The sequence below is a fragment of the Chiloscyllium plagiosum genome, chromosome 19 (assembly GCF_004010195.1).
Source record: "Chiloscyllium plagiosum isolate BGI_BamShark_2017 chromosome 19, ASM401019v2, whole genome shotgun sequence".
NCBI lineage: Eukaryota > Metazoa > Chordata > Chondrichthyes > Orectolobiformes > Hemiscylliidae > Chiloscyllium > Chiloscyllium plagiosum.
Window position 1 is genome coordinate 4,835,379 of NC_057728.1, and position 19,795 is coordinate 4,855,173.

At 43.4% G+C, this 19,795-nt stretch overlaps 1 protein-coding gene across 7 annotated transcripts in view; it reads left to right on the top strand.

Moving 5' to 3' along the window:
- The window catches only part of hipk2 (homeodomain interacting protein kinase 2), a 270,569-nt gene that overhangs the window by 144,829 nt on the left and 105,945 nt on the right, over positions 1 to 19,795 (top strand). The window lies entirely within an intron of this gene.

Sequence of the window (19,795 nt, forward strand, 5' to 3'; positions counted from 1 at the left end):
CATGACCACAGCTAGTCATCAGCCAGTGCTTACAGGCCTGTTCAGACTTGTTTTTGAACCTTGCAGAGTGCACCAGTATAGAATTAAAACCCCCTGTTGAACTGCAACAAACAACAAGTTTTTAATGTTCTTCAGTTCTGACTGAAGCGTAGTAACTGCCCAGTACAGAATACCCACCACCCTCTTGGTGAAAAGATTTTCCTTGTCCCCTCTAATCTTTCTCAATCACATTAAACCTGTGCCTCCTGCTAATTGACCTCCCCACTGGGGGAACTAGGTCTTCTCATTTTTTGTACACCTCAATTGAGTCATCCCTCAACCTCTGTTCTAAGGAAAACAAAGCTGAAAATGTGTTGCTGGAAAAGCGCAGCAGGTCAGGCAGCATCCAAGGAGCAGGAGAATCGACGTTTCGGGCATGAGCTCTTCTTCGGGAATGCCCGAAACGTCGATTCCCCTGCTCCTTGGATGCTGCCTGACCTGCTGCGCTTGTAAATCTCCTTTCGACCCTCTTGAGAGCAATTATTTCCTTTCTACAATATGATAAACAATTTTTTTTTAGATCTTGGAATGGTGGATCTAAAGTGAAGGGACATAGTTCCAACAGGATACTATCAAGGATGAGTGATGCGGTACTGAGCCAAAATGGACCTCAGGTGTTAAGAGATCCTCGGATGCTGCCTGGCCTGCTGCGCTTTTCCAGCACCACACTTTTCAACTCTGGTCTCCAGCATCGGCAGTCCTCACTTTCTCCTAGTTGATCTTAACCTACTGCAAATCCTCTTGCAAAGATGCCTACCTTGAAGAAGCTCTCCTCCTCCCTCTACAAGGATCTCAGTGAGTCCCTCTCTCACTGTACCCCCCAGGTCATCTCCTCTGCCCTGAAGCTCTTCAGCCACGTCAATCCTCGGATGCTGATTAGATTAGATTAGATTCCCTACAGTGTGGAAACAGGCCCTTCAGCCCAACAAGTCCACACCGCCTCGCCGAAGCGCAACCCACCCATACCCCTACATTTACCCCTTACCTAACACTACGGGCAATTTAGCATGGCCAATTCACCTCACCTGCACATCTTTGTGTTGTGGGAGGAAACCGGAGCACCTGGAGGAAACCCACGCAGACACGGGGAGAACGTGCAAACTCCACACAGTCAGTCGCCTGAGGTGGGAATTGAACCCGGGTCTCTGGCGCTGTGAGGCAGCAGTGCTAACCACTGTGCCACTGCTTGGCTTGCTGCGCTTTTCTAGCACCACACTTTTCAACTCAGGTGTTAAGAGCCTAAATAATGTCAGAGATAGGAAAGACTTGGAGAAGGTGAAAAGTGTGTCCAACTGTTTATTATCCTTGTAATGAATCTGCGCCTGAGAAAACGGAGGAAGTATATATGTTTCCCAGTTGGACTCTTCAGCTTGCAGTAGAATCACGCAGACCAGGACATGTCTGGTTCTGTTAGCTGCTCAGTTGGGGTCTTGATTTTATCTCAGTACCCCTGGGTAGGAGCTGAAAGTGGGAGAAACTATTGAGGGGTGTGTGTGTGTGTATGTGTGTGAGTTTACATCTGTGTTTGTATTGTTTACCAATATGGGTGAGAATATCATTGGCTGTGAAGACCAGTGCCTGAACAGCTTAACAGTAAGCTAGCTGTCACTGTCAAAGCGCACAAGGGGAAAGGCTAATGGGTTAGGATTTGGCCCCACTAAATGCCTACAGAGCCAAGTTATCATTAGAGTTAGAACCTCCAAGAAGTGGCAAGGGTGTGGAAATTGGCAAAACAGAAATATCATTTAAAGCATTATAGTAATTTAACCAACAGTTTTAAAAGAGTTTTGACTATGATCCAGTGACGGCAGACCTGCTTCCTGAATAATTATCCCCCTCCCTATACTCCCTCACAATAGCTGTCAGCTGTATGACTTATCAGGGTATGCACTGCATCAGCTGCTTCAACATCCTGGCACAGGGTTGTATCTGGGCTTTGTTGTTGGATGGGGGCTGGTAGGTTGTAGGGTACAAAATCATCGCCACTTAAGAAGTTCTCTTTTAATTATTTATTTTTTTGCTTATGCTATCCTGCTCTCCTCACCCTGAAAATGCTGAGGTCCGAATTGACACTTAAAAGCTTATTCTTCTCTTGTGATTGCTTTCTATCAGATATTTTTACCCTCCCTCTCAAATCACAAAGGTTTGCCTTACATATAATAACAGGAGCTATGCTTCACTGAACTTGATGTGTTCAAAAGTTTCCAGACATTCACATGCAAGCAAGAAAGGGGCAGTGATGGTCCAGTGGTATTATCGCGTGATTATTAATCTAGAGACCCAGGTAATGTTCTGGGGACCCAGGTTCAAATTGCACCATGCATTAAGGATCTGAATTTGATTATAAAACCATTGTCAAATGTCAGAAAAATCCATCTAGTCCACTAGTGTCCTTCAGAGAAGGAAAACTGCTGTCCTTACCTGCTATGGCCTCCGCGTGACTATAGATCCATTGCAATGTGAGTGACTCTCAACTGCCCTCTGAAATGGCCTATCAAGCTACTCAGTTGTATGAATCACTAGACAGTCTCAAAAAAGGAATTAAACCAGCTAGACCACCTGGCATCAACCTGTGATTCAGAAAAGACAATGGCAAATTCAACCCTGTTGATCCTGCGAAGTCCTACTTAATAACATAGGGGACTAGAGCCAAAACTGGGAAAGCTGCCTTACAGACTAGTCAAGCAATAGCCTGACACAGGGTTAAGGTTTGGAATCATACTTTCGAAACAATGTCCCAGATTCCACCATCACCATCCCTGAATATGCTCAATCGCACGAATACGGCAGACCCAACGAAACTGGCTATACAGAGGTATACAGACTTCCTGGGAGTCCTCAAAATTGACTCAACACCATGCAGTTTCATGGCATTAGGTTGAACATGGCAAGGAAACCTCCTAATTCCACAACCAATGGATCAGACTAAGCTGTATACTCCTGCCACATCCAGTGGGAATGGTGGTCAACAAACAGCTTACTGGAGGAGGTTCCATATGTATCCCCATGCTCAATAATGGAAGCACCTGGCACATCAGTGCAAAGGATAAGGCTTCAGCCACAAGTGTCAAGTGGATGATTCATCTCAGCCTCTTCCAGTGTGCCCTCGCATCACAGAGTCCAGTCCAGTCTTGACGCCAATTCGATTCACTCCACATGATGTTAAGAAATAAATCAAGTCAGTGGATACAGCAAAGGTTTTGGGCCCTCACAGCATTCCAACAATTGTACTGAAGAATTGTGCTCCAGAACTTGCTGCTCCCCTCGCCAACTATTTCCAGTATTGTTACAACACTGGCATCCACCCGACAATGTGGAAAATTAGCCAGGTTTGTCCTGCACACACATTTGAAGGACAACTCCAACCTGCCTCATCAGTCTACTGTAGATTATCAGTAAAGTGATGGAAGATGTCATCAACAGTGCTATCGAGTAGCGTGTGCTCAGCAATAATCTGCTCAGTGACGCACATTTTGGGTTTCACCAGGGCCACTCATCTCCTGACCTCAATACAGCCTTGGTCCAAACATGGACAAAAGAGCTAAATTCCAGAGGGGAGGGGAGAGTGATAGCCCTTGACATCAAAACTGCATTTGTCTGAGTGTGGTATTGAGGAGCCCTAGCAAAACTGGAATCAATGGAAGCAAACTTTTCATTAGTTGGAGTCATACCTGACACAAAGGAAGATGGTTGTGGTTGTTGGAGGCCAATCACCTCAACTCTAGGACATCTCTGGAGAGTTCCTCAGGGTAGTATCCTGGGCCCAACCATCTTCAGCTATTTCAAGAATGACCTTCTCTTCATCATAAGCTCAGAAGTGAAGTGCAATCACCATTCGTGACGACTCAGATATTGAAGCAGTCCATATCCAAATGCAACAAGGACAATATTGACCAGTGGCAAGTAACATTTGTGCCACACAAATACCAGTCATTGATCATCTCCAGAGACAATCTAACTACCACCCCTTGACATTCAATGACGTCGCCATTACTAAATCCAGAACTATCAACATCCTTTGGGTTACCAATAAGCAGAAACTGAACTGGACTGACCATATGCAGACTGTGGCTGACCATATACCTATTGTGGCTATAAGAATAGGTCAGGGGCTAGGAATCCTGCAGCAAATAACTCACCTAACTGTTTAAAGCCTATACACCATCTACAAGGCACTAGGCAGGAGTATGACGGAATACTCCCACTTGCCCAATGATGAGTCTAACTCCAACAACACTGAAGAAGCTTGTCACCTGCAAGTTCACCTCCAAGCCACTCACCATCCTGACTTAAAGTCATAGAGTTATATGGCACAGAAACAGATTCTTCGGTCCTACTTGTCCATGCCGGCCAGATATCCTGAACTGATCGAGTCCCATTTGCCAGTGTTTGGTCCATATCCCTCAACACCCTTCCTATTCATGTATCCATCCAGATGCCTTTATAATATTGTAATTATACCAGCCTCTACCACTTCCAGTGGCAGCTCATTCCATACACGCAGCACCCTCTGTGTGGAAAAAGTTGCTCCTTAGGTCCCTTTCAAGTCTTTCCCCTCTCACCCTAAATCTATGCCCTCTAGTTTTGGACTCCCCCACCCTGGGGAAAAAACCTTGGCAATTCACCCTAACCATGCCCCTCATGATTTTATAAATCTCTATAAGGTCACCCCTTAGCCTTTGATGCTCCAGGGAAAATAGCCCTCGCCTCTCCCTATACCTTAAACCCTCCAATCCTGGCCACAACATTGTAAATCTTTTCTGAGCCCTTTCAAATATAACACCTCTCTATAGCAGGGAGACCAGAATTGAATACAGTATTCTAAAAATGGCTGAACCAATGTCCAATACAGCTGCAACATGACCTCCCAACTCCTAGACTCAATGCACTAACTAACGAAAGTAGGCGTGTCAAACAACACCATCACCACCATGTCTACCTGTGACTTCACTTTCAAGGAACTATGAACCTGTATTCCAAGGTCTTTATTCGGCAACACTCCCAAGGAAACGTGACAGCCAATATGTAAGATCCCACATGATACAATGACCAGAGAGCACCCCTCCTTGTCTTAGAAATAATGCCATGATTTCTTTTACATGCATCTGATAGCTTAACTGAGTTTAACAGCTCATCAGAAAGACCACAGCACGTATTTTTATACCTCTGCCCCTGCTTTATGGGGGTAGCAGGGTGGATTTAAAAATGGCAGACGGTACTCAATTCTTGGACTTTGATATATCAGCATTCTGTTTAAGAGGGATCCTACACTCGAAATGTTAGCTCTGTTTCTCTCTTCACAGATTCTGCCTGAGCTGCTGTGTTTCACCTGTACTTCCTTATTTTGTTTCTCACCCTTTTGAAACTTAGCTGGAATTTAAAGATTGCACAGTGCTGTTTCAAAGTAAGCAGGTCTCTGTCTCCCAGTACCTGGACCAATATTTATTTTCATTCACTACATAAGAATATGTAGTAATTCATTGCTTTGGTCAATGTGAGACCCCACTGTGTGCAAATTGACTTCTGTGTTTCTTTCATGAGAACAATGATAATTCTACAACACTATTTTGGTGGATGTGAAGAACATTGAAATGTCCTGAGACTGTGAAAGGCAGCATATAAATACATATCTTTCTTTCTGTGGCTGAGCTTTGCTGAAGGGACTGTTGTGATTGATTTCCATGCCAAAGTGTAATATCAGCTACTTTCCCACTTGCAAGAGTGTGTTGCAGGTGGATTCGAAAGTGGCTTTCGAAAGGGTATTGAATAACTAACTCTCTAAAGAGACTAAATTTGCAGGGATACAGGGAGAAGGCAGGCATGCGTGCTGAACTGGGTTGGTCACACTGCAAAATGCCTGCATAGATATAATGGGCACAATGGCCTCCTATCTATGCTGTAACTATTTTATGATTCTGTGGTTGATCAAAGATATTTGGTTAGGCCATTATCAGACTTCCTGATGAAGGGCTTTTGCCCGAAACATTGATTTCGAAGCTCCTTGGATGCTGCCTGAACTGCTGTGCTCTTCCAGCACCACTAATCCAGAATCTGGTTTCCAGCATCTGCAGTCATTGTTTTTACCTCATTATCAGACTTATCCTGTTTATACCCTTTGTCCTGGCTGTCTTGTCCTGAAGGGTGGGAACACTGAGAGAAGAAAATCAGGCAATTAAATGTTCCTCACTTTAAATCCAACCTAATTGGGCACTGCCTGTTTTTGAATGAACACGGTAGAATTCTGAGCTGTCACATGATACAAAAGTCTCCTAAGAGGCTCTGACATAGTTTGGGGTTTGTTTCAGTGTAAGAGGCTGATGTTTAGCTCTGGAGATTAACAGTGAAGACTGAAAGAGGTGAAGAGGGAAACTGATGGTCAGTGAACTCCATCATGAGACACTCCGTTTCCTTTCTCTGTTCTGACACGCTAATAAATTAGGTTAACAGAGTGGTTGTCAAGAGCAGATGTTGCTTCATTTGAGCGTCTGGTTAAATCTTGAAGTCTGTGACTGGATAAATGTGTAGCCGTGGCAACCCTGTATTCTTTCTGTTCACCTCAGTTTCACTCCCCCTCTCTCTCGATGGCCTTGATCTTTTTGAGGCATGGTTTCCTGAGAGTGGGCAGTCCAGATATTGTCTACCCCTTACCCAGCTGGCATCTCAACAGGTGTTCCAACGTCAACAACACCCATTAACCCACCATATGCTGGGATCAAAACTGGGAATACATATTTGAAAAGCATCAGATACATATACGTAAGGACAAAGCCCTTGCATCAACTTGTGCTGTTTCTCATTTACTCTCTTTTTCTTTGTGTTTCTCCTTTTCTCCCTTTGTATCTTGTATGTTTTTCGTCTCTTACTGAGTTCCTGACTGTCTCTCTATGTGTTAACTTTTCTATCAACTTCCACTATTCAGACTCTGTGTCACTGTCTCTCTTCCTGTGCCTATTCCCATTGTCTCTGATTGTCTGTGTCTGTGACCTGATATATAGTGTATTGGCCAGCAATGTCAAAACTTGAAAATAATAAAATAGCATCTGTTTGTGCTTTAAATTAATGCACTGCTTGCTGGAGATCCCATTTACTACATTAATGAGGCAGGAATCCACAAGCAGTAGTTGCCAATTTTAGGTGAGGACAGTGTATTTTTTTAAAATTCTGTTATGGATTGTGGATGTCCTTGTATAGACCAATATTTATTACCTGTCCTAATTGCCCAGAGAAGTTGTTGGACACCAGCTTAATTGAAGCACTCCAGAGTAGGGGCGCCCATAATGCTGCAGAAAAGGAATTTCAGGATTTTGACCTGGAAAGTTGGTGGAATGGTGATGTTCCCATTTAGTTGTTGTCCTTGTCCCACTAAGGCCATAGGATGTAGGGGCAGAAGTAGGTCATTTAGCCTGCTGCTCTGCTTCTCCATTAAATGATTTCACAAGGCCATACTGATTCTCATTGATTGTATTATGCATTTCTAATTGCTTTGCATCTTGGGATGCAAATTATTCTTTTTTAACTCCTCTACCATTTCCTCATACCCCATTATTATCTTCACAGTCTCATTCTCGAAAGGATCTATATTCATTTTGGTATTTATATATATTAACGAAGTCATTAGTGTCCATTTTCATTTAACTTGCTAGTTTGCCCTCAAAACTTATTTTCTCCCTCTTTATCATTTTTTTGTTCATCTTTTGTCAAGAGTGTGGTGCTGGAAAAGCATAGCAGGTCTGGCAGCATCTGAGGAGCAGGAGAATCGATATTTCAGTCATAAGCCCTTCATCAGGAATGAGGCTTGTGGGTCGGGTCTGAGGGATAAATGGGAGGGGAGTGGGGTTAGGGAGAGGTAGCTGGGAAAGGGATAGGTGGATGAAGGTGAGGAAGAAGGTGATAGGTCAGAGGGGACAGTGATGGACTGGTCTGGAGGTCGGGGCTGAGTTGGAGGCTTGGGACTGGGATAATGTGGGAGGAGGAAAAATGAGGAAGCTGTTGAAATCCTTATCCCGTGTGGTTGCAGGGTCACAAGGCAGAATATGAGGTGTTCCTCCTCCAGGCGTCGGGTGGTAACGGTTTGGTAATGGCGGAGGTCCAGGACCTACATGTCCTTGATGGAGTGGGAAGGGGAGTTGAAGTATTCAGCCACGGGGTGGTGGGGTTGGTGGGTGTGGATGTCTCAGAGATGTTCTCTGAAACGATCTACAAGAAGACATCCTGTCTCCCCGATGTAGGGGAGACTACACAGGGTGCAATGGATGCAGTAGATGTCATATTCCGCCTTGGGGCCCTGCAACCACATGGGATAAATGTGGATTTCAACAGCTGCCTCATTTCCAACCCATAAGCCTCATTCCTGATGAAGGGCTTATGCCCGAAAGTAAAATAAAATTCCTCTTTTTCACTACTTTTATAAATGTCTGTTGTTGTTCTTTAACTGTCCTTACTATAAACTTCCATTCTCAGTCCGCTCCTGCCAACTCATCCCCTCATCCGAGATAAGTATGTTTTTTTTTATTCACTCATAGGATGTACTGGCTAGGCCAGCATTAATTGGCTTTTCCTAAGTGCCCAGAAGGCAGTTAAGAGTCAAACACATTGCTGTGGGTATGGAGTCTCCTGTAGGCCAGACCAGGTAAGGATCATTGATATAGCTACTTTTCTGACCAGTAATGTCAGTTTTCTGTCCTTTTGTCAGCCCGAAGCCAATTGTCATGAGGATACAAATGTGCACACTAGGGTCATCCACTTCGGAGATCAAAAGGAATTGATCCAAAGGTACAGCCTCTAGTTCTTGCATATCCTTTGCCACAACAGCTTACCCAATTGCAATGTGTACACAACAGGATGCTTCAGCAAGTTATTCAACTTTAGAGAGCATCACTGTTGAAACTAATCCTTTCCTTTCTCATACATTTTCCAGAGGAACTTACTGGGTTACTGTCAGGAGCAGGAAGCTCAGCTCATTGTTCTTCTCAGGGCCAATTGCAGCACCAACCAAGTAACTAATCAAGGTTCCTGCGAGATCACCTTCCAAAACCGGCACCCTCTAACACCTACTGTATTGAATTGAATAACTAGGGACGGAGAGAAGGATTTAAATTAATTCGGGGAAGTAGGGGAGGGCGCATGAAGAGGTATACAGAGACTTACAAACCAGGATAACTGTTCTGGCTGTTTTCAGGGTGACTATTTTGATAATGATACCCAGAGTAGAACAGGAGGGACAAAATGTATTAGTAAAAGAAACCAGCCGCAAATAGGCAGGGGGAGGATTCTAAATAATTGGCTCTGATAGAAATGTAGTATTCAGAACAAAATACATAATTTTGCAGCACAAGAAGAGGTTAATGGGTATGATTTTATAACCAATATGGAGATATGATTACAAGGAGATTAAAAGGTAGAAACTAAATATTCAGCTGAGTATGTGACTTTCTGAAAGTGCAGGAAGGAAGGGTGGATAGATAGCTTTGTTAGTACGAATCAAGTAACTACAATAGCAAGAATCATCTAGGATTGGATGATGTAGAATTCATATGGGTGGAGGTAACAAGGGGAAGAAGACACTGGTGGGAGTAGTCTATAGACCCCTCACAGACACTGTCTGTACAACAGAAAATACATCAGGAGATAAGGAGGGCATGTAAAATGAAGCAGTGCATAAATCATGATTTCAAAGAATCATAGAATCTCCTACATTGCAGGAAGATACCATCCAGTTTGCGCTAACCCTCCAAAGAGTTTCACATCCAGATGTACCTCCCAACTCTATCTGCATAACCTCACATTTGCCATGGCCAAACTCACTAACCTACACATCTTTGGACTGTACATCCAAGGTTGGAATTGAATTTGGGTCTCTGGCATTGTAAGGCTAACCACTCAGTCAAAGTGTTGTCCAATTCCTTTTAATCTTCATGTAAATAGGGAAGATCAAATGAACAAACATAGCCATGAGGAAGAATTTGTAGAAGTCAGTTTCCTGGAACAATATGTTGTGCTTCTCACCAGGGATCAAGCTATTTTGGATCTGGTAATGTGTAATGAGGTAGATCACAGTAAGAGATCCATTAGGGAACAGTGATCATAATATGGTTGAATTTAACATTCCGTTTCAGACAAAGAATCCTAAATCAGAAACAACTGTGCTAAGATAGGGGAGGCAATGGTCTAGTGGTATTATCACTAGACTAATAGACCAGAAACTCATCTAATATTTTGGGGACCCAGGTTTAAATCCACCATGGCAGATGGTGGAATTCGAATTCAATAAAAGTATCTGGAATTAAGGGTCTAATAATGACCATTGTCAATTGGCAGAAAAATCCATCTGGTTCACTGATCCTCTTTACGGAAAAAGATGCCCTCTGGGCAATTAGGAATAGCCAATTAATGCTGGCCTAGCCAGCACATCCCATGAGTGAATAAAAAAAATAAATAAACATACTTATCTTGGATGAGTGTTGAGTTGGCATGAGCGGACTGAGAACGGAGGTTTATAGTAAGGACAGTTGAAGAACAATGACAGACATTTATAAAAGTAGTGAAAAAGGATTTTATTTTACTTTCCTAATATACCCTGTTAAATTATTGATTCCTTATGTGAGTGTCTGAAGATCTTTAGTCGAAGCAAATAAATAAGTAAAGGCTACTGTGGCAGCTGTTTAATGCCCAGTCTAATTGGATCTGCACCTCCCCTACCCCAACTCTGACAACACCCTCATTTCAATGGCCCAAGGAAGAATGAGGATGAGCTCACCCCTGTGTTCACTGAACCATATTAGGGATCAGGCAGCAGCTTTGAACATCAAAGTAAGGATGACATGCTTTAGTCATACAGGAGATCGATGAGACCATACCTTGAATACTGTCTGCAGTTTTGGTTCCTTGCTTAAGGAGGACTTTAAATGCAGTGGAGGTTAGTTCGGGAAATTTTTACAAGAATGAAATCTGGAATGAGTGGGTTGGATTATGAGATATGATAGGACAGGTTGAGATTGTTTCTACTAGAATTTAGAAGAGCAAGGGGTGATTTGTTTGAAGTTTCTGAGATCCTGATTAATCTTAACAAGGTGCATAGAGTCATAGCCATACAGCATGGAAACAGACCCTTCAGCCCAACCCATCCATGCTCACCAAGTTTCCCAAACTAAACTAGTCCGACTTGCCTGCATTTGGCCCATACACTCTAAACCTTTCCTATCCAAATATCTTTTAAATATTGTAACTATACTTGCATCTAACCACTTCCTCTGGCAGTTCATTCCACATATAAGACATCATCTGTGTGAAAAAGTTGCCCCTTATGTCCCTTTCAAATATTTCTCCTGTCACTTTAAACATATCCCTCTAGTTTTGAACTCCTCCACCCTGGAGAAAATGTTTTTGCCATTCACATTATCTATGCCCCTTGTGATTTTATAAACCTGTTTAAGTTCACCTCAGCTTTCTATGCTGCAGTGAAAAGTGTCACAGCCTATCCAGCCTTTCCATCTAATTCAAACCCTCTCATCCCAGTAACATCCTGAAATATCTTTTCTGAACCCTGCCCAATTTAATAACATCCTTCCTATTGTAGAGCGTCCAGAATTGTTTGTAGTACTCCAAAAGTAGCCTCACCAACATCCTGTACAACTTCAACATGATATCCCAACTCCTATACTCAATGATCTGAGCAATGTGAAGGCAAGCATACTAAATACCTTCTTAACCACTCAGCCTACCTGTGATGCAACGTTCAAAAAATAATGTGTCTGAACCCTCGATCTCTCTGTTCAAATACACTACTCAGGGTCCTATCATTAACTGTATAAATCCTGCCCTTATTTGTTTTATCAAAATGCAATACTTCAAATTTATCCAAATTAAACTCTATCTGTTACTCCTCAGCCCATTGACCGAATTGATCAAGATATCTTTGTGATCTTAGGTAACCTTCTTCACTGTCGACTATACCACCAATTTGGTGTCATCCACAAACTTACTAACTGCCTCCCTAAATTCTCATCCAGTTGTTCGATGTGGAAAGGATGCTTATAGCTGAAAATATGTTGCTGGAAAAGCGCAGCAGGTCAGGCAGCATCCAGGGAACAGGAGAATCGACATTTTGGGCATAAGCCCTTCTTCAGGAATGGCTTATGCCCGAAACGTCGATTCTCCTGTTCCCTGGATGCTGCCTGACCTGCTGCGCTTTTCCAGCAACACATTTCCAGCTCTGATCTCCAGCATCTGCAGACCTCACTTTCTCCTCAAAGGATGCTTATACTCTTGCTGTTGAGTCCAGAACTAGGGGATACTGTTTAAAATTAGGGGTGTTCTTTTATGACAGAAATCAGGGGTATTTCTTTTTCTCTGAAGTATGTACAGCTTTGGAACTCTGACTCAGAAGGTGATGGAGTTGGGGTCAGTAAATATATTTCAGATGTGGTAGATGATTCTTGTTAGGTAAGGGAAACTCACACGGGGCGAATGTAGAATGGAGCAAAAACAGAGCAACCCTGAACAGGCATGAAGGGCCAAATGGTGTACTTCTGCTCATAGTTCACATGTGACCCTTCCTTTTAAGCATTCTCATCAGTTATTTTCAAGTTCTTCTGTGAGTTCATCCTCCCTCTTTGTGTAATCTCCTCCAAACCTTTGATATTTTGTGCTCCTCCAATTTTAGATCCTCTTGCACCTCCTGAAATTTAATCGACCGTTGATGATGGACCCCTCAATTGCTTGGGCCCTAAATACTGGAACTTGGTCTGTGAACCAGCCTGCATCTCTGCTGCTCCACCTCTCAGGCATTTGTTAAAATCTGCCTCTGGTCGTATGTTTGCTCACAGCTGTCTTGTATCTCCTTTTATGACTCGGTGTGAAAGTTTGTTTGATAATGCTGCAGTGATACCAGGTTGTTAGTGGCCGGAACTCCCCTCCCCCCTCACCAAAGGATACTGACCCCAGTACGTCTATGTCTGTTGCTGCTACCCCGAGCAGAGGTCTTCCTGGCTGGCATTGAAGAAAGTCATTTTTTTCAATATGCTGACTGCCGAACAAAACCAATTAAGTAATTCTATTGAAATTGTTGAGTCATATGTGACTAAACTCTGACAGTTCCAAAGATACTCTGTGGTGACAGAATTAGCACTGAAGGTACAGAGCCTTCCTTTGGTACGTTGTTCCCAGAACACATTCCCTTTTATCTCCAAAGGCAAATAAGTTTTGAAGTCAATGTTTTCTACTTCCTGTAAACACTAATTGCTTAGTCAGTGTTGATTCATGTGTTCAGCATGCAAACATCTCTATCTGGGTTAGAATAAGGCCACAATGCCAGCAGTTCTCACTTTCCAAGACCTGACTGTGGGAATCTCTCTGGCCTGTTAAGTCAAACAAACAGGAATTCATTAATTACAAAGCCTAACTGAGCCAACTGCTACTGGTAGTGAAGAAGCAAACTAGGAGCGAGGGATTTATCCACATTTCTATGTTAGCTCAAAAATATTCAGGCTTGTTCATGATGCTGTAATAGTCTGCAGACCCTCAGTGGCTGGAGGTGTGAGAATTATTGGCCATGCAGGTTACTGGTAGCACAGGAAATTGTCTCCGTGAGTGTCAGTAGCTGGAATTGGGAGAAAGTGGATGTAGATTGAATTTAGGAAGTTCCATCAACTGCAAGAGACTTAAGGATGACACTACAGTCTCTTTGTGTCCATCTAAATGCAGAAGCAGTTTTGGCTTAATGTCACATCTGAGGGGTGACACTTCTAACAGTGCAGTATTCCCTCAGTACTGCAAGAGAGTGCCTGCCTGGAGTAATTGCTTGTGTTTTTGGAGTCAAACTTGAACTCTTAGGTTTCAGTGTCAACAGTGTTTCTCCCTGAGTCATTACTGAAAATTTCTTTTTCATGGCAATGTTTTCTTGAGCTAGTCCACTATACAGACATTGACAAGTTGAGAGGTTGATTTCAAAGTTGGAGGAGATTCATTGAAGCTTTCAATCTGAAGGGAGAGAGAATTTTCAGGGCTAGAGGTTTAATGATTGGGAAAAGCTGAGTTTCTCTAGAGACTCCCATTCACACACACGACTTGGACTCTTGTACTGTAGAGAGCTGGCATGGATATTGGTGAAATAACCTTCTTTGCTGCTAGAGTTTGACGATTCTCTATGATCCAAATGACATTGCTACTTCTGTGATCTTACTGTGTTATATTGGCTATTACATTATTACGCTTTAAAAGTGCCTCGTTGGCTGTAAAAATGTTTTGAGATATCTGGTTATTTAAAACTGTGAATTTTTCTTTATTTTCCGTTCTCTACCCCAAGGCACTGAGGCCAAAGAAGCTTGCTGCTTCTTTGAAATGAGACCACATGACAAATGGGAGACTAATTCTGGAGTTTGGCAAATGTATTGTTCTCAAATGCATTGAAGGAAGGGAGAGAGTTTAAAAATGTTTAAAGAGATTAGGGCTGAAGGTGCATGGAGGTAAAAGAAATCCGGGATAAATGAGGGGCCTGAATTGGAGCAGTGCAGACATCTCAGTATCTCTGAGTTACAGAAGTAAAGACAAACCATGCAATGCACGTATTTGAAAATGCATGACGCTGCAAAAGGCACAGCAGGTCAGGCAGCATCCGAGGAGCGAGAGAGTTGATGTTTTGGGCAGGACCGTCTTAATTTGGATCCAACCAGGACAACTACTACCTACAGCAAGTCCACAACCTCCAGAAACAGTTTTCCCTCCTCAGAGATCCTCAACTCCACTCTAGCAGCCTTGCGCCAGCACTTAAAAGCACAGACCCTGAAGAAAGGTCCTGCCCGAAACGTCGATTCTCCTGCTCCTTGGATGCTGCCTGACCTGCTGTGCCTTTTCCAACGCCATGCTTTATCAATTTCTCCAGCATCTGCACTCCCCATTGTCTCCTATGATTTGAAAATAAAGATGAGAATGTTAACATTTGAGGCACTGCAACCTATGTCAATGAGCCAGTGAGTGAATGAGACTTGGAGCAGATCAAGGTAAATGAGCAGTGCTTTGATTGAGCTCAAAAGTTTACAGAGGATTGACAGTCAGCCAGGAGATAGTGAGGACTGCAGTGTCAAAGAGTGTGGCACTGGAAAAGCACTGCAGGTCAGGCACTATCTGAGGGGCAGGACAGTTGATATTTTGGGCATAAGCCCTTCAGTCCAGTTTTGAGAGGGTTGGAATAGTCAGGCTGAGAGACAATGTGACATCAGTGAGAGTTTTTGGACTGAGGCACAAGCAGAGGTGAAATTAGGTGAAAGCAGAGGTTATGGAAGTGGAATAAGGCAACCTTGTAATGAAGAGGGTATGGCGCAGCAGGGGACAGGCGAGCGTGTCCACACTGGGGGACAGGCGAGCGTGTCCACACTGGGGGACAGGCGAGCGTGTCCACACTGGGGGAAAGACGAGCGTGTCCACACTGGGGGACAGGCGAGCGTGTCCACACTGGGGGACAGGCGAGCGTGTCCACACTGGGGGACAGGCGAGCGTGTCCACAATGGGGGACAGGCGAGCGTGTCCACATCTGCCTTTATTTCACTGAGTGACAGAGTCCAAGATGTGAGCGCTGTCTGTGAGTGGATCGCTGTTAGTGCAGTCTCTCTTGTGAATGGTTTATATTAATGGGTGTGTTTGATGGGCCAAATGGGAATAGGCCAGTACAATAGTGTCCAAGCCATGTGTGTGAATGGAAGGCCTATGTTTTGTTATTTTGGGCTCTTGTTTTTTTTAAAAGCCACAAGGATAAGACTCTGAAGTAATTTTCAAAAAAACAATTGCAAATCTTCCACTGTTTGTGTGTTTTTAATGAGGGTGTCAGTAAAAGGTGAGTGTGTTATGCATGGGAAATCCATAAATGATAAGATTGCTAGAACATGCTTGCGAGGTAATGGAATAATTATTGTGTTGAAAAATGAGGCAGAGATGGAATCTGACCTTTCTCAGCCTTGTGTTTTCACTTACCTCTGCTAATGATGTTTCAGTGATAGATGGATTGTTGGTCGTAAAGGGAGCTTTCTTAACCTTCCATCCCCCACCACTCCTTCCTTTCTGCATAACCCTCACCGCTCTTCATGCAAGATAGGAACTAAAACCTGTTTGCAACACATAAGAAATATAAATCAAAAACATGTATCATTTGTATATGTCCCTGGTGTCAGCCTGCACTTCATTTGAGCCAGACTTTGTACATAGTGTTCAAATCAATTTATAACTAGCCTTAATGTTAGTCTCCATATAGTATTAATGTAGGTCCAGATTTAATACCAGCCTCCCTAGTAGTCTGTACATAGCACAAACCACTCCTATCAGCCTTGTGACTTGATTTAGTAAGGTTTGGTAGAGATTGACAGCATTGATGTTGATGTATTTTAGAGCCTTAAAGGAGCCAGAACTTTGAGGAAGAGTAAGCTTTGCTCAAAATTCTCTAACTTTTCAAATCATGAAATAATTTAATTTTGAGAAGCACAGCTTCTCCAATATACAGCTCCCTTGTCACAGCCTTTCTGATACAGAGCTCCATCCACATGGCCTCACCAGTGTTGAGTTTTAGTCTTGAACAGACACTGGACAGACTGGGGTTGTGTTCCTTGGAGAAGAGGAGACTGGGGAGGGGACACGATTGAGATGTATAAACTTGAGGGGCTTGGATAGGTTGGACAGGGAGAAACATTTCCCCTAGGTGGAGGGATCAATGTCTAGGGGTCTAGATTTAAGATAATGGGCAGGAGAAGTGAGGAAACAATTTTCACCCACTGCCTGTAAGGGTGGTAGATGCAGAAACTCTTGTCATAATTAAGAAGTATTTAGATGTGTACTTGTTGTGCCAGGGTACACAAGGTAATGTGCCAAGTGTGAAAAATGGGATAGAATAGTTAGGTTTGTTTTTGACTGGACTTGTGGGGCTAAAGAGCCTTTTTTTGTTTCTGTAGACTTTTATGACTCTCCAATATAAAGTGCCCTTGACATGATCTGTCTGCCGAAGAGTTCTTCTAGGATGAGTTCTCATTATGAGCTTTCCAATATGAAGCTACTGAAGACCATAACATATAGGAGCAGAATTGCTCATGGAGTGTGTTCCATCATTCGATCATTGCTAATATGTTTCTCAACCCCATTCTACTTCCTTCTCCCATAACCCTTGATCCCCTTAATAAATATTTCTATCACTGTCATAAATACACTCTATGACTTAGCCTGCGCAGCCTTCTGTGGCAATAAGTTTCGCAGATTAGCCACCCCATGGCTGAAGAAATTTTTCCTCATTTCAGTTCTAAAGGGTCAACCCTTCACTCTGAAGCTGTGCCCTTGGGTCTTCGTTTTTCCTGTTAGGCTATGCAGGACTCTCAATATTCTGTAAGTTTAAATAAAATCCTCCCTCATCCTTCTAAATTCCATTGAGTACAGATTCAGACATTTGAAACCACCATCAGATATGCTCAGACGCTTCATGATTTCAACAAGCTGTAGCTTTGGTGTGTAGTCAGTTCTGGTGTAGCTTTCATGATGGACCTCTGGTCTCTGTTTCCTCTTTCCTTTGTAGCACCTCCCCGTGGTGGTTATTTAATATGGATTCCTGGCAAACTGACATGAGTTATGACTGTTGAATAATGAGAAATGATGTTGAAGAGATAGAAAAGTCAGCATCTGGTCAGTAGCATTCACAGCATAATAACTTTGATATGCTAATTGAGTAAGTAAGACAAAGACCAAAGTAACATATTATACAAAATGCTCCTTTTGAAGGGATGACAGTGAAGTCCAGGAACGTCAACTGGATGAAAAAAATGACTGGCAAAGAGGTAGAACAGCAATATGAAACAATTAAAGCAATGATCAAGAGTTGAGAGGAAGTATATTGAGTCAGAAGGTATAAAATCTGTGTACAGTTAAGGAGCCACAAAGGAAAAACGACTGTGGTGGGAGATATATAACAGTCATCAAGATGTGGGGAAGAAAATAAACCGTGAGGTGAGAAAGGCACTATTATCATAATCATGGGTAGGAAGGAGCTTCAATATGCAGGTGGACTGGGATAATCAAGTTGGTAGTGGATCAAGAAAAGGAATTTGTGGAATTTCTACGAGATGGCTCTTTGGAGCAGCTTGTGGTAGAACCCACTAGAGTACAGGCAATACTGGATTTGGGTGATGTAGAATGAGCAGATGTGATTCGGCAGCTTAAGGTGAGGGGACCCCTAGGGGGCAGTGACCATAATATGATAAACTTCACCCTGCAGTTTGAAGGGGAGAAGCTGGAATCAGATATAATATTATTACAATCGAGTAGATGATAACTACAAAGGCATGAGAGAGGAGCTGGCCAGAGTTAAATGAAAAGTGAGCTTAGCAGAGAAGCAGCAATGGTGGGAGTTTCTGGGAGTAATTCAGGAGGCACAGCAGAAATTCATTCCAAGGAAGAAGAAACAGACTAAGGGGAGGATGAGTCAACTATGGCTGACAAGGGAAGTCAAGGACAGCAGAAAAGCAAACAAAAAGATTAATGGAAAGCCAGAGGATTGGGAAATCAGCAGAGGATATCTATAAAGGCAATGGGAGGGTGGGTGCAGAAGATGAAATATGAAAGTAAACTAGTTAGTAGTATAAAAGGAGATTGCAAAAGTTTTTTTAGATTATTCTCTTTTAAGAGAAGAGAGATGCAGGAGTGAACATTGGACCACTGGAAAATGAGGCTGGAGAAGTGGTAATGGGAAACAATGAAATAGCAGGTGAACTGAATAGATACTATGCATTAGTTTTCAGAGTGGAAGACACCAGGAGCATACCAGAGCTTCAAGAGAGTCAGGGGACAGAGATGAGTGTAATGGCCATCATGAAGGTGTTAGGGAAGCTGAAAGGTCTGAAGATGGATAAGTCACTGGATCAGATGGACTATACCAGGGATCCAAGATGGCGGAGATCTAACAGGTCTGCCTTGCTAAGCGAAGTGGTGCTTTTACCCTCCTCGATTAAGCTATGTTGAAGAAAATTGATACGTTAATATTAGTAGAGTTGCAATATACCTTTTTTTAGTAAGGGAAGATGACTAGAGGCAAAGAACAGAATAAATCACAGCAGGCTGGACATTCCTCTGCAGCATCGGACATGCCCGTGGCCACAACTGCGGCCTCCCCTAAAATCCTGATGGATCACCTACTTGGTAAGGCCTGGCTGCAGAGTTCGCAAAACCCCGGGAGAAGATCGAGGCATCGATTGAAGAGAGTCGCGCCAGGCTGCAACCGATCTCAGCATTGCTGCAGAAGCATGAGCAGGAGCTGCAGAGTCTCGGGAGACGAGTGGAGGAGGTCGAGCACTGGGCCGTGATGTCAGAGACTGCAGTCGAGTCTTCAATGGGACGTATCCAGGCCCTGAGGAAGCAGGTACGGGCCTTAGCAGAACAGGTCGACGATCTTGAGAATTGAAGCTGAAGAAAAAACCCCTGGGTGGTCGGGCTGCAAGAGCGAGAGGAAGGCGAGCAGCCAACCAGTTTTCTTGAAGAATGGCTGCCGCGATTCCTGGGGCTGGGAGGCCAAGGCTGGCTGGGTGTGGATTGAGAGAGCTCACCGGGTGGCGGTGTGCAGGCCCGGTTCGGACCAGTGCCTCCGCCCGGTCCTAGTGTGATTAAGGATTAGTGGTGCTGGAAGAGCACAGCAGTTCAGGCAGCATCCAAGGAGTTTCGAAATCGACGTTTCGGGTAAAAGCCCTTCATCAGGAATAAAGGCAGTGAGCCTGAAGCATGGAGAGATACGTTAGAGGAG